Source organism: Zonotrichia albicollis, chromosome 5 (assembly GCF_047830755.1).
Source record: "Zonotrichia albicollis isolate bZonAlb1 chromosome 5, bZonAlb1.hap1, whole genome shotgun sequence".
NCBI classification, from domain to species: Eukaryota; Metazoa; Chordata; class Aves; order Passeriformes; family Passerellidae; genus Zonotrichia; species Zonotrichia albicollis.
Genome location: NC_133823.1, coordinates 39,821,769 through 39,834,972, shown reverse-complemented (window position 1 = coordinate 39,834,972; position 13,204 = coordinate 39,821,769). Strand labels below are relative to the sequence as shown.

Here is a 13,204-nt window from a genome sequence, read left to right as displayed (position 1 = left end):
AGTGGGAAGAAAAATGGAGGAGCAACTGTGTGTGAGGATATTCCAATGTGCTGAGAGAGCATGTTCAATGGCTGCTGACAAAGTCCTGTCCCGGCTTCAACTGTGATAGAATTAAGTTTTTTTTCCTTAGTAGCTGGTATGGGCTTTGTTTTGAATTTAGGATGAGAATAATGTTGATAACACACGGATGTTTTAGTGTTGCTAAGTAGTGCTTGTCCTAAGTCAAGGACTTTTCAGTGTTCCCCCCTTGTCTGCCAGCAAGGATGTGCAGAAGAAGCTGGAAAAAACCATAGCTGGGTAGCTGACTCCAACTGGGCACGTGGATATTCCATGCCTCTATGGGATGCCCAGTATATAAACTGGGGGGGTTTGTGTGGGAGCTGGTGATCACTGCAGGGGGACAGGCTGGTCATCGTTCAGTGGATGGTGAGCAGTTGTATTTTGCATCGTTTATTTCTCTTGGGTTTCATTCCAATCTTTCTCTCCTTGTCATGGCTTAACCTCAGGCAGCAACCAAGCACCACCCAGTGGCTTCCTCACTCCAACAGTTTGGAGTGATATGGAAGGGTGAAAGCAAGAAAACTCAGGGGCTGAGATAAAGAAAGTTTAATAGTGAAAGCAAAAGCCATACATACACATTCAAAAACCAAAACAAGGAATTTATTCACTGCTTCCCATGGGCTGACAGGTGTTCAGCCATCTCCAGGAAAGCATGATTCCGTCATGCATAATAGTGACTTGGGAAGATAAACACCAGCACTTCAAATGTTCCCCCATTCTTCCTGCTTTCCTCTTCTTTATATGCTGTGCATGATGCTATGTGGTCTGGAATATCCCTTTGGTCAGTTGGGGTCACCTGTTCTGGCTGTGTCCTCTCCCAGCTCCTTGTGCACCCCCAGCCTCCTTGATAGTGAGGTGGGGTGAAGAGCAGAATAGTCTTTGACACTGTGCAAGCCCATCTCAGCAGTAACAGCTTTTCAGTATAAATCCAAAATACAACCCCACTGTCGGATCTCAAGATCTCAGTCCTGAGATGCTGAGCCTCCGAGACCAGCTTGGGGGTCTCGGGAGTCCTGGAATGTTGCCAGAAGTGTCTGGTAGCTGGACTTTAACCCTACACAGGAGACGACAAGGATGAGGGCTTCACCGGGTGAATGGTGAAGGGATTAGTTAATTAGAGGGTGAGACACAAGGTTTAAGATTTATGTACAGGGGGGTTTAGAGGAGTAAGATGGAGGAATTGGGGTGTGTCCTGTCCTTCTTCTTCTTCCTCCTCTCCTCCATCTTCTTTGGCCACGGTGGCACCTTTCTATTGGTTATTACTAAGAGTACACCGAGTTATAACAATGGATGGTATTGGGGAAAAATGATAAATATTGTACACGTAGCAAAGGGTATAAAGATACGTGGCTGCCCGGAGGGCGAGACAGAGTGTGCCCATGGCTGACTGCTGAGCGGATCTTTGTTAGGCTGAAAGAACATTTTTTAGATAAACAATTAATAAACATAAAACCAGAAAGAAGCACTGAAGCCTCTTCTCGTCCTTCGATACGCGGGCTGCTCAAGGCCACCCCCGGGCCTTTCAGGCCCCTCAAACAGCCGAGATAAACAGGACATTTGGCGTCCCTGGACGGACCACGAACCACCACAACCTTTCGGGGGAAGATAAACCGGACATTTGGCTTCCACTGGGTGAGCTCTGACCACCACAACCTTTCGGGGGGGGCACCACCACCACCTTCAAAGCCCTGAAGAAAAAGAGAGAGAAGAAGAGAAAAAAAGCCAGCAGAGACTGCAAAAAACCAGCAGTCACTGAGAATTCCACCTCTCAGTTTCTGCCGAAGACAATCGTAGCAGAACAGCCCGGACTGGAACCAGAAGGCGCCCTGGGTCCACCTCTCGTGATCTGCTGGACAGACCGAGACGTCCAGACTGCTCTGGCGACAGATTTGGTAAGAAAGCCTGAAAATAAGAACATGGGAGGCACACCTTCCCAGGAACAACGGGAAATTTTGTCCACTTTATAAGATGTGACACAAACATACAAAAAATTATTAGCTCTGGCCTTAAAAAGCCAGGAAAGTAGACCCCCGAGACGCACCAGACGTCCGGGGGGGGGCCCTCAAAAGAGGGGGGAGCAATGCAAGACTCCGGAAAAAATTAGCTCTGGCCTTAAAAGGCCAGGAAGAAATAACCCCGAGACGCAGCAGACGTCCGGGGGGGGACTCTCTGAAAGAGAGAGGGGAGCAAGGCTCCAGGAAAAGATTAGCTCTGGCCTTAAGAAGCCAGGGGGAAATTCTCTTGCAGAAAAAGAGCAAGAAATATTATTAAAACACCCGGTCCCAAAACCCAGAAACCCTGGGAAACTCCCAAAAAGCGTCCAGAAAGCCCAGAGAGCATGGAGGATTCAGGACCGAGGGGGGAGAGCAGGGGGGGGAAGAAAAAGGGATCAGGGGAGGCGCTTTCTCGCGGCGGCGGAGCAGGCGGGGAGCGCGGGTGAAGAAAAAACAGAGAAGGCGTGTTTTCGCGCGGCTTTGCTAAGTTCAGGGCCGGGGGGTGCAGCGGCCCCGGGGGCCGGCAAGGTAGCAGAAACGCGCGCGGCAGGCAAAACTCGCAAGAACCCGGGGCAGAAGTCACATGCCAGCGCAGCAGGGGCGTCCGACATGGGCAGCAGCATTAGGGGAATTGCGCAATCCCAGAAAAGCTGCGTGAGACGCAGGGGGCGCGCGGTTGTGACGCAAAAAACCCGGGACGCAGATCGGAGCGAGTCGCGGCAGAGCGCGGGTGCCGGCGGGAGGGGGCCACACACACTGACGAAGGGCCACACACACACACAGCGTCGGAGGAGGAGGAGACAGTCAGGGGCAGACCGAGGGGGAAAATTCAGAGGCGGAAAAAAAAAAAGGGGAGAGGAAAAAATTACCTCGGGAGAGACACAGAGCAGCTCGGAAAGCACGCATGCGCCGAGCGCGGGCGGGGGCGGGCCAGACCCCCGGTGACGTCTCAGGCGAGGAGGGGCCCTCTCCAGACTTAGTGCCTTTGGTAAAAACCCTCGGGGTCCTAAGCCTCTCCCCTCCTGGGGAGGCTTGTGTGTTTTCTAACCCTATTGTCAGTTGAATCAAAAACTAGGTAACCCCTGAGTGAGCTTGCAAACAGCAGCAATCGCGGAACAAAGAGGCAGTTGTCAGCAGAGCTGCAGCATCATTTCGTAACAAGTCTGCAACTATCCAGCGATTTTCCTCAACAAGATATAAGAAGAAACGAATACTCAGACAAAAGTCGGGACTCAGACTGCAAAGGACAACTCAGAAGAGAAACAAGAGGAACGAAAGACTCTGGGGGGGTTTTTTCTCTTTGGGGTCTTGAATATTTCTGTATAAGAACGAAAGACTGGGAAGTTTTCTCCTTAAAGTCTTGAATTGCAATAGGCAATGGAGTAAATTTACCTATTACAGGGGAAACTGACAAAGGATCATATATTGATCAGCTGGTAGATTTCTTTGACATTTCTCCCATTTGGAGAAGAATTTTAAGGGTAGGATTTTATGTTTTAATAGTTTAGGTTTTATATTGTAATAGCTTTCCTAGTCCTCATCCATGGCGTCCCAGATGCCATGAATCGGATTGTAAAAGAGGTTTTCTTGGGGCAAACAGAAGGGGGAGATGTCGGATCTCAAGATCTCAGTCCTGAGATGCTGAGCCTCCGAGACCAGCTTGGGGGTCTCGGGAGTCCTGGAATGTTGCCAGAAGTGTCTGGTAGCTGGACTTTAACCCTACACAGGAGACGACAAGGATGAGGGCTTCACCGGGTGAATGGTGAAGGGATTAGTTAATTAGAGGGTGAGACACAAGGTTTAAGATTTATGTACAGGGGGGTTTAGAGGAGTAAGATGGAGGAATTGGGGTGTGTCCTGTCCTTCTTCTTCTTCCTCCTCTCCTCCATCTTCTTTGGCCACGGTGGCACCTTTCTATTGGTTATTACTAAGAGTACACCGAGTTATAACAATGGATGGTATTGGGGAAAAATGATAAATATTGTACACGTAGCAAAGGGTATAAAGATACGTGGCTGCCCGGAGGGCGAGACAGAGTGTGCCCATGGCTGACTGCTGAGCGGATCTTTGTTAGGCTGAAAGAACATTTTTTAGATAAACAATTAATAAACATAAAACCAGAAAGAAGAACTGAAGCCTCTTCTCGTCCTTCGATACGCGGGCTGCTCAAGGCCACCCCCGGGCCTTTCAGGCCCCTCAAACAGCCGAGATAAACAGGACACCCCACACCACTTACTGTGAAGAAAATTAACTCTAACCCAGCCAAAACCAGCCCAATTCTTCGCATCCTGATTACTGTTATTGTCATAATTAGTATTATTTTTACATTTTTATTTATTTCAATTGTTAATCTGTTCTTAACTCCAGGGTTTTACCATTTTTTTTTCTATTCTCCTTCCCATCTCACCATAGAGGGAAGGTGAGGGGTGAGAGAGCAAGCAGCTGCATGGTATTTAGTTGCTGACTGGGGTTAACTAGGACAAGTCCTTAATTCAGAACCTTCACTCATAGTGAGAAGGGTCAACAGGTGCTGTTCTGTCAAAAGTGTGTGACAGTTGTACTGCAGCTTGCAGTTGCCCATAAGCTGTGAAAGTGTATTCTGGCCTAATTATCTCATATATTTTGCCTGTAAGACCCCATTAGACCTTTGAACGATAAATTTTGTTCTTAGGAATTTACTGTTGAAAACTGTCTTGTTATGTTTTTATTTGAAGACCCTATGCAATAATGAGACAATAGTTATACCTCATCATCAGCTTTAACTGCACTATATTTCATGGACTAAATTCCTGGAAGACCAGATATAACACTGGAGTTCTGGGACTCCTTTGTGTGCTTTTGTGATGTATAGGGAGTCACAAAACATTTTCAGATTATGTTTGTGGGACTTGAGACTGGCTGATATGAATTGGACACAAGGAAAATATCATCTGGATCAAGGTTTCTTGACTACTGGCTGATATGGGCTGGTTTATTTACTGAGTAGGAAGTTCTGATGTACAGACACTAAAATACTCTGAAAGTATTTCTTGCTCTGTTCCTCAGGAGTTTTAGAAAGAGGATTAAATCCATGCAGCAGAGAAATCTGCTTTGTTCTTTTCTAGTTATGGAACCTAATCAGTAGAAACAATGACTGTCTCTACATAAACAGTTGCTGTATCCCCATGTACACTCTAGGCAAATATGATGGTTCTTAAAAAATGCTAATAGTATATTCATTTGGTGAACATCAGTTTTATGCCAGGAACTTAACTGAAGGGAATTTATTGATGAAATATGTGACAGAAGGCTTCTCAGTGCTGAATTTTATACGATTATGTGGTTCTGTGGTTGCATAATCAGGTTTCTAGTATATGAGAAACATATATATTTCCTATATATATAAAAGTCTCAGCTGGGGAATTGATTGCATCTTAAATTACAGTTCCTACTGCATTTCAGAAGGCCACAGGTTTAAGTACATTATTCTGCCATGGGTTTGATTTAAGCTAGTGCAATAGCTTTTGCAATTTTCATTATGCTCTTTGCCCTGAAAAAAAGATTTGTCAAGCGAACAGATTCATGTCATGTTAGTTTGTGTCCCTACTACAAATTGTGATAGGAATAAATGACCAGATTTTAACTACCCAATATGTTCTATACAGTGTGCCATTTTGGCTTCTATCATGGCTTTTCATTGGATAGACACTTTACTGTCACATACCTGTCAATTACTGCTTGAATAAGGATTAATGGAGTGGTTATCAAATCAGAAGGATGCACACTGAAAAGGTTGTGCCATAGAACACAAAATTTTAATTCAGAGAATAGGACTGTATTATCTTTTAACAAGAAGGAAATTACATGATCAATCAATTTCTCAAAATTAGGCTTGCTTAAAAATTGTGCTGAATGATAATTCATAGAAGAGATGACTAGCTGATGGCAGACTCTTTCCAAAGCTCTTAGCTACTCATGTCTGAATGACTGGGATGAGTAAATTGCTCTGCTATTAATATTCAGAATTAACTATATCATGACTGTGATATAGTCAGAGTGAAAAAGAGGGGCTGAGCAAAATGCAGAGGTAACAAGTGAGATAAATTAGAGTCCTGAATAACCAAATGTAGAGGCAAAGTTGGACCTTGGACACTGTTGCTGAGGTCTGGAGCAGAAGAAGTAGTGGGATTATAGTTTGCTTACTGGCTGGCAAGAAATATGGGGGTTCAAATCTGTTTTCCTGGAATATGTGTACATTTTACTTTAGGATTTATAGCTGTCCAGATAAGTCTTTTACCCTGCACTGATGCTTTCTGTCAATTTAACAAATGCCTGAATTGTTGGCAGTTGCAAAAGGGTTCAGCTTTAACTGAAATGATGAAATACATTGTACTTCAGGCTATGTCATGCATAGTAAAGGAGATACTTCTCTGGTTTATGCTTGACATAGCTCTATGAGTCCAGATATGAGGACACCCCTCAGTGGGAGAGTCCTATGATGTTGTATGGCAGATTGAGGTTTAAACTCACATGGACTGATTGCTGTAACTTATATTGAGCTGCTTTAGGGACCTTAAACTCCAATGAGGAATTTTGAGGGCATATATGTGTAAAATGAATAAATACAAGTATGCATAGTCTTTGCCTTCTTGATGTCAATAGGCCTACTTTATGGAATTTTTCAGGAGCCCACCTAGAGAATTGAAGTAGAAATGAACAGTTATGCTCTCTAGTTATTTAAAAAGCTATATAAACATTTGTCTGAGCTGCTTCTCCTACCTACCTACTTGTCTCCAAAGGATTAAACTCCTGTTGAGTTTTTTCTGCCTCTTTCTCATCATAGTTGAAATGTACGGGATGTGCTGCCAGTCTCACTGATTCTCTGTTACCTGAGATCTGTAGCGTTTGGCATCTGAGATTTGACAGACGAGCTCTTCAGTCTCATATAGATTCATGATGTGTGTGACAGGTTATAATTACTGCCACCTTACACTGTTCTGCTGAAACTGATCCTTCCTGTCTCGCACAGCTCTTGCTCCTAAAGCCTCACCCAAAAAGCCATCTGTGATAAGGTACCACTAAATGGGGAATGCTCACTTGCAGCTCTAGCCACTAACCCATCTGCTTCTCAGGAAGCAGTCAGTGTCTTTTGGCATTTTTAGGTGTGTATATCACTACTGCAAAGTCAGATAGAGAAAAAAGTTAGTGAAGCAGAGTTATTTTATTAACAGAATTATAAAAGCAGAAGTAGGTTTTTACTTCTTAGTCTTATTTTAAAAGCCTGATGTTTGGGTTCAAATGAAAGGATATGGCCACATTAGTACCTAATGAATAGTAATTGCAGGAGTTATGGTAGTTATTATAACCCAAATGGCTTTTTTGCACACAGCCATTGGTAATTACCACATTTGAAATAAAACAGAGGATATGCAATTATTTGGCCTGCAAATGTATTTTTGGATTTTCCTTATTATTCAGTATCATTGAGATATTATGAAAACATGTAAGTAAGCTGGAGTATCCTGATGTATTAAGCATAGGTAGGCACAAAAAGGAAACCTGAACTGTAGCATAACTTTCTGAAAATGTGAATTTAAATAATTAGGAAATCATATTAATTTTACAATTTTTAAACTTTACTGTAGATGGAATAGTGCTGAAAAATGCACAGGGAAGAATTAAAAATCAGGTAAAATATGGAATTCATGTTTCTAACTGGATCAGTGAATATCTTGCAAAGTGGAAAAGCCCTACCAGAGGTAATGCCATATAGATATTAATTGCATTAAAAATTTTTTGGTATTTCTGTTTAATGAAAGGTCTGTTATAGCTGCTAATATCAACATCCAAGGCAAGCTTGTATAATAACTGAAAATGGAACAGCCTGAAATGCCTATTTTTGAGTAGTAATGTGGAACCAGTAACAGCAGCATATATTGGAAAGGAAGCAGTGGGGATTTTAAACCCAAGTTCAGTGTTTGTCTCATTGTAATACATATCTGCAAGATACATGTGAAAAATTCCTTTCAATTTATACCTGTCACTCTCCAATTTATACATATTGAGGAGAAAAGCATCTACTTTAACTGCTCTTAGACCTGCATGGAATCTTTTATATGCAAACATCAGAATGAAGTTTACCCAGATAATCTTTCTGTTGATGGTCAAATGCACTTGTCTTAGATCAGAACTTTACCCTATGAGCTAAATAAATCCCTTCATTAAAGAAATAGAATTACATCAGGGGTGTATTTTGCTCTATGCACACTATTCAGGTCTATTTTAGATGAAGTGTGATTTCTAACATGATTCTAACATGAATATGAATGCCGTCTTAAAACTTTTCATAACATGAGATATGAGTCAGAAAGCAGATGCAGATGATAACATGATGGATCCAAAAGCAATTAAGCTGGCAGCACCTTCAGTGCACTTGGACTGGGTTGGAGTCACCTATGGTCCCATCAGCTGGACTCAAATGATGTGCCTTTTCCTCCTTTGCTTCTTCAAGCTTGTAGGGAACATGATGTAGACCCTTAATGGACATATCTCACGTATCCTAATGAATTTCTTAAGCTGCTGTATATAGTTGTAGGATTTACCCTCTTTCTCCTCAGTTAATATGTGGTTCATCATCATAAAAACTGCTTGGTTTTATCCTTGATATTAAAAAAAAGCAGCCATGTTGATTTAAACATAGCTGTATATCAAGATCTACTCATTATTGAAGAATATTTGCATGGGAAACTGGTATTCTTTTTGATTTTAGAATAGTAGATCAAGGTAAATTTTCTGTCGAAAATAATCCCAGTGTGCATGAAGTAGGAGGCTGCTTTCTGTCACCTTTGGTAACAACCTGCTTTCAGATCCTGGGAAAGGATCTTTATAAACTGATGTACTGAAGTCTTCAGTGTATCAAAGTTGGGATGACATATCTCAACATACTGTAGACCTTGCCCATTAATGCCAGACTTAGGGAAGGAAGAGGAGAGAAACACCTCAGAATTTTTTACAGAAATTGCTTGCCAATTCTTGTGATGTTTTCACTTATCCCTTAATGTTCTCATTTAACTGGCTTAATTTTGTTTTGAATATGTGCTTTTATGTTTATATTTTTGCTCAGTGTGCAGCCTTTCAATTAATTTTAGTGGAAGTTAAATGTGCACAGTCAAAATAAAACTGCAATACCAATCTGGAAGTGTCTAAAGACAGGCAAGGTGTTAGCAGCCTTTTCAGCACCAAGCATGTTTTCATGTTAATAAATTGGCTACAAGAAAAAAAATCTCATTTCAAGGGAGTCACACTGTCAAGCAATTAAATCACATCATAAAATATTAAAGCTGATTCACAATGATGGGAAAACTTCCATCACTTGTTCTAGGAACTTTGGTAGCATAAAAGCAGCAAGTAAAGGAGCATCTCAGTCTCTCTCATTTCCTGTTAGCAAGTCCGGAGTGTTCAAACAGAAGGCTAGATATAACTTTGTGGTAGTAAAACTGGTTTTTTTTTTTACTCTTGACAAAAGAACAAATATTGTGACTGTTTCAAGATTAAAGAGGAAAATCTCCAAAGATATACTCAATTTGAAGGAAATGACACTGACTCATAGTGATACTTTGAAAAAAATAATGGCCATGTAATGTGATTTTAATGTGCAAAGTTCAAAGAAAGATGAAGGTGAAACAGCCAAAAAAGGGTAATGGAAATGAAATTTAAATAATTATTGCTTTTGCAGCAATTCTTGCTAGTAGAAAATTTTTATTAGGCATAATTAGTTTCAATTAAATATTTGTCCTCTATAATGTCTACAAAATTTACAGGCATTTTTTGCAGCTTTTATAGAAGGATTTTAAAAATCACACTGCACACAGCATGCATAGAGATATGTCTTGAATTATCCCTTCTGAATCTACTTGAGGAAGGTAAATATGTCTGGATCCATCAAGAAGGCAGGGCATGGCTTTCTGGTTTTGTTGCCTGATCCCTAAAGCCCTGGTGCAATTTACAGTACCTGGAAATACCAGGCAGTATGGAGCCTAAGGAACTGATGCTGTAACATATCAGACCTTTTTTCCCCCTCTTGATGTGATTTTAATTCCACAAACTCATTCTTCTGGGGAGAGAGACTTTGGAAATAGGAGCTGGGCAAAATATTTTGCCGAGTGCTCTGTCCTGCTGCTCATGGAGGGAGGAGTTGGTAAAGGAAAAAGAAGAAACATTGCCTCATGCACCATATTTACAGGGTGTGATTTTTTTATTGTTGGGAACTTGTAACATAGTACAGTTGTAGTAAAAACATTTTACATCTCAAAATTATGAGTATGCTTCGTCATTTTCCAATTATGATGATATTAAAACATTGATATGTAATTATATCTATGTTTTGTCACTGGCAACGTTGACCCTAATGGTACATTATCCCAATAAATGACCATGAAATGACAATTTGCAATATTCCCTTTTCAAAAAGGTTTGCACATACTGCATTATTCATAAAATGTATTGTGAAAACCAGCTAAACCTGGGTTAAGCTGTTGGCTCAATATAGCATAAATACATAAAAATGTCAAAGTCCTGGAAAATTTGATTTATGTTTTGCACCTTGGGCAAATACCAGCTAAACATATAGTTTTCAAATTTTTGTCTTTTTCTGCAGGGAATATTTTTCCAGTTGCTAAGGAACTACTAGCTGAGAATATATGGCACTGATGAAGATTTAGCTAGTTCTTATTAGCTCATAAAAGCAATCATGTTATTTTGGTCCTTGTGCTGCAGTGGGAATCTTGAAAACTAGTTAATTTTATTTAAGCAATTATATTGCCAGTTCTATGAAATCTGCACATATTTTTGCAAGAAGAGGGTAGAAATCAGAAATAACAATCACAAATTTGAATATTTATGAAAGCCTTGAAACTGGTGAGGGTTTATTTTTACAAAAAGGTGTTATGGTACTGTTAAAAAAGTTGATTTTTAGTAATCTACCTACTAAAATCCTTGCTCCAATAAATAGACCAAGTTCATTTTCTGTGTTTCTCTTTCTGAAATAGCTGCATCTTGAGACAGGGCTGGGTGAGAGTCCCCTCGGGCTTCCCTGCTCCCTGGGGACTGTGCTGGGCACTGTGGGGCCATGGCCAGGGGTCTCCCTCAGCTCACCTCTGCTGGGGTACAACCCTGCACCCAGGCTCACCTGCCACCTCTTTTCTGGGTAGGGAAACTGAGAAATGAATGAAGGGCAGCAGGCAGAAATATATGAACCTGTGAATGTACTAGGCAGGTCAATTTAAAATTACTTTTCCTATAATACACCAACTGGGGCACAAATACGGTTAGATGGAATAGGAGTGGTTTTTTTACATTGTGTATATAAATCCTGAAACTTCTTGTCCTAGGATAATAGCTTGAAATATAATCCAGAAAACATTTTAAACAAAAAGGCAGAGATACAATTTTTGACACTGCATGTTTTTGGGTAGTTTTTTAAAGGCAGAGGGAGCAATATTAAGAGAGCTATGATTTCAGCTTGCTTTATCATTTTCCAAAGTGGTTGCAGTCGGCCACTTGTAGTCACACAACTGCTGTGGTCTGCTCAGTATGTTGTTCCTTATGTTCCTACTGTGAGATGATGCTGAAAAGGTAAATATTTAAATGTTTCCCCATAATTTTCTATAAAAAGACCAACTATAGTCAAATGGTTTTTTTGACATTAGTGAAAAGTCAGGACAGGGAAAATGTCATCCCCTTGAATGGAGAAGGGAAGGAGTACTTAAATAATTTGCATATTAGCTTTATTAAGATAGACCCCAAATTACACATAAATAAATTGACATAAATAGAAGATAACTGGATTAAGGGGGTTAGTTTAGATACTGGAATAAAACTCTTAACATTTAGAAGAACAAACAGATTATAGTGGTCCACCAGTACCACTGATGACAATAAGAGATCACCATGCCTGGAGGACTTTTAGAATAGTTTAGATAAACATCTGTCAGCACTGACAGTGGGACAGTGGTTTGTGCATTAGGGCAAGCAGCTGTGTTGATCAGTCAGCCTGTAGTCTTTAAAATATGAAAAGCTAGTAAGTGTAATGCTTGTAGCATAACAACAAACTCCATGCAAACCCATCCTATAAAACATGAGTAAACTTAAAAAACAAAAATCAAAATATGAATAGCAGTCAAATTTTTACTCTTTTTTTTGTCGCACAAATTAAAAAATACAAGATGGTCTGTAGATTTATTGTATTCCCCAAAACATTTCAACTGAAAGTGTAATTAGATGAGCTAAATAATGTCTGAAGTCCTTTACAAGTGTGTGATTCTGTAAACAATGCCCCCAGTGTCTGAAGAGTTGATGGACACACATGGTCAAACCCAGCAGAGGATGCAACTGACCCCTGACACTTTTGTGACTGTCATTCTCCACTAACTATAAAATGAAACAGAATTAATAGCATTTAGAGCTTTGGCATGCAGGTACATCTAAGGTTTTCACACAGGGAACCTATGAGGAATGCTATGGGTTGTTCTACAGCTTTTTTCATGGATAGTTAGAGGGGTCTTGATTTGGATACATTAGATAGCTTGAACAGAATAATTTTTTTTCCAAAAGAAGAAAATCTGTGGGCATTAATATTTATGTTGTATTATGACCATTTTGTTAGTAATTTAAAGCACAAAAATTGCATAGACATTTGATGAAATGGGAGGAATAACTTAGTCAAGGTAATTTAGTAAGCATACCCACTGAAAAGCTGTGTTCTCGGTAAGATTGCAAATTACAGAGAGTTTGCAAAAAGAAAAAGGCAAGCAAAAAGCTAATAGGCAAAAGTGAGAACACTCAGATCTTCCTGGAAAAAAATTCCATAAAATATTAATGGTAAAAGAATTTCTTTTAGCAGCCAATTCCAGTCTTGTGTATGTGAGATGTGAAACAAAAATTCCTATTGGGAATATAAAGAAAAGCTCCTAGAAAATAAGGGACTTCCTCTTTTCCCTTTTATTAAAGTTACGCTTTATTAAAAGGGTAACAACCAATCTATAAATATTATCAGGTTCAATTAATACAATGATAATGACAATAGGCATCAACTTTATAAAGAACTGTTGTGAGCTTATGATTTTGCTAACTGAGAGTTTATGCCGCTTCTTAGCTCAGCGCTGGACTTACTG

General features: G+C 40.4%; 1 long non-coding RNA gene across 1 annotated transcript in view; it reads left to right on the top strand.

Moving 5' to 3' along the window:
- The window catches only part of LOC113458843 (uncharacterized), a 387,535-nt gene that overhangs the window by 221,800 nt on the left and 152,531 nt on the right, over positions 1–13,204 (top strand). The window lies entirely within an intron of this gene.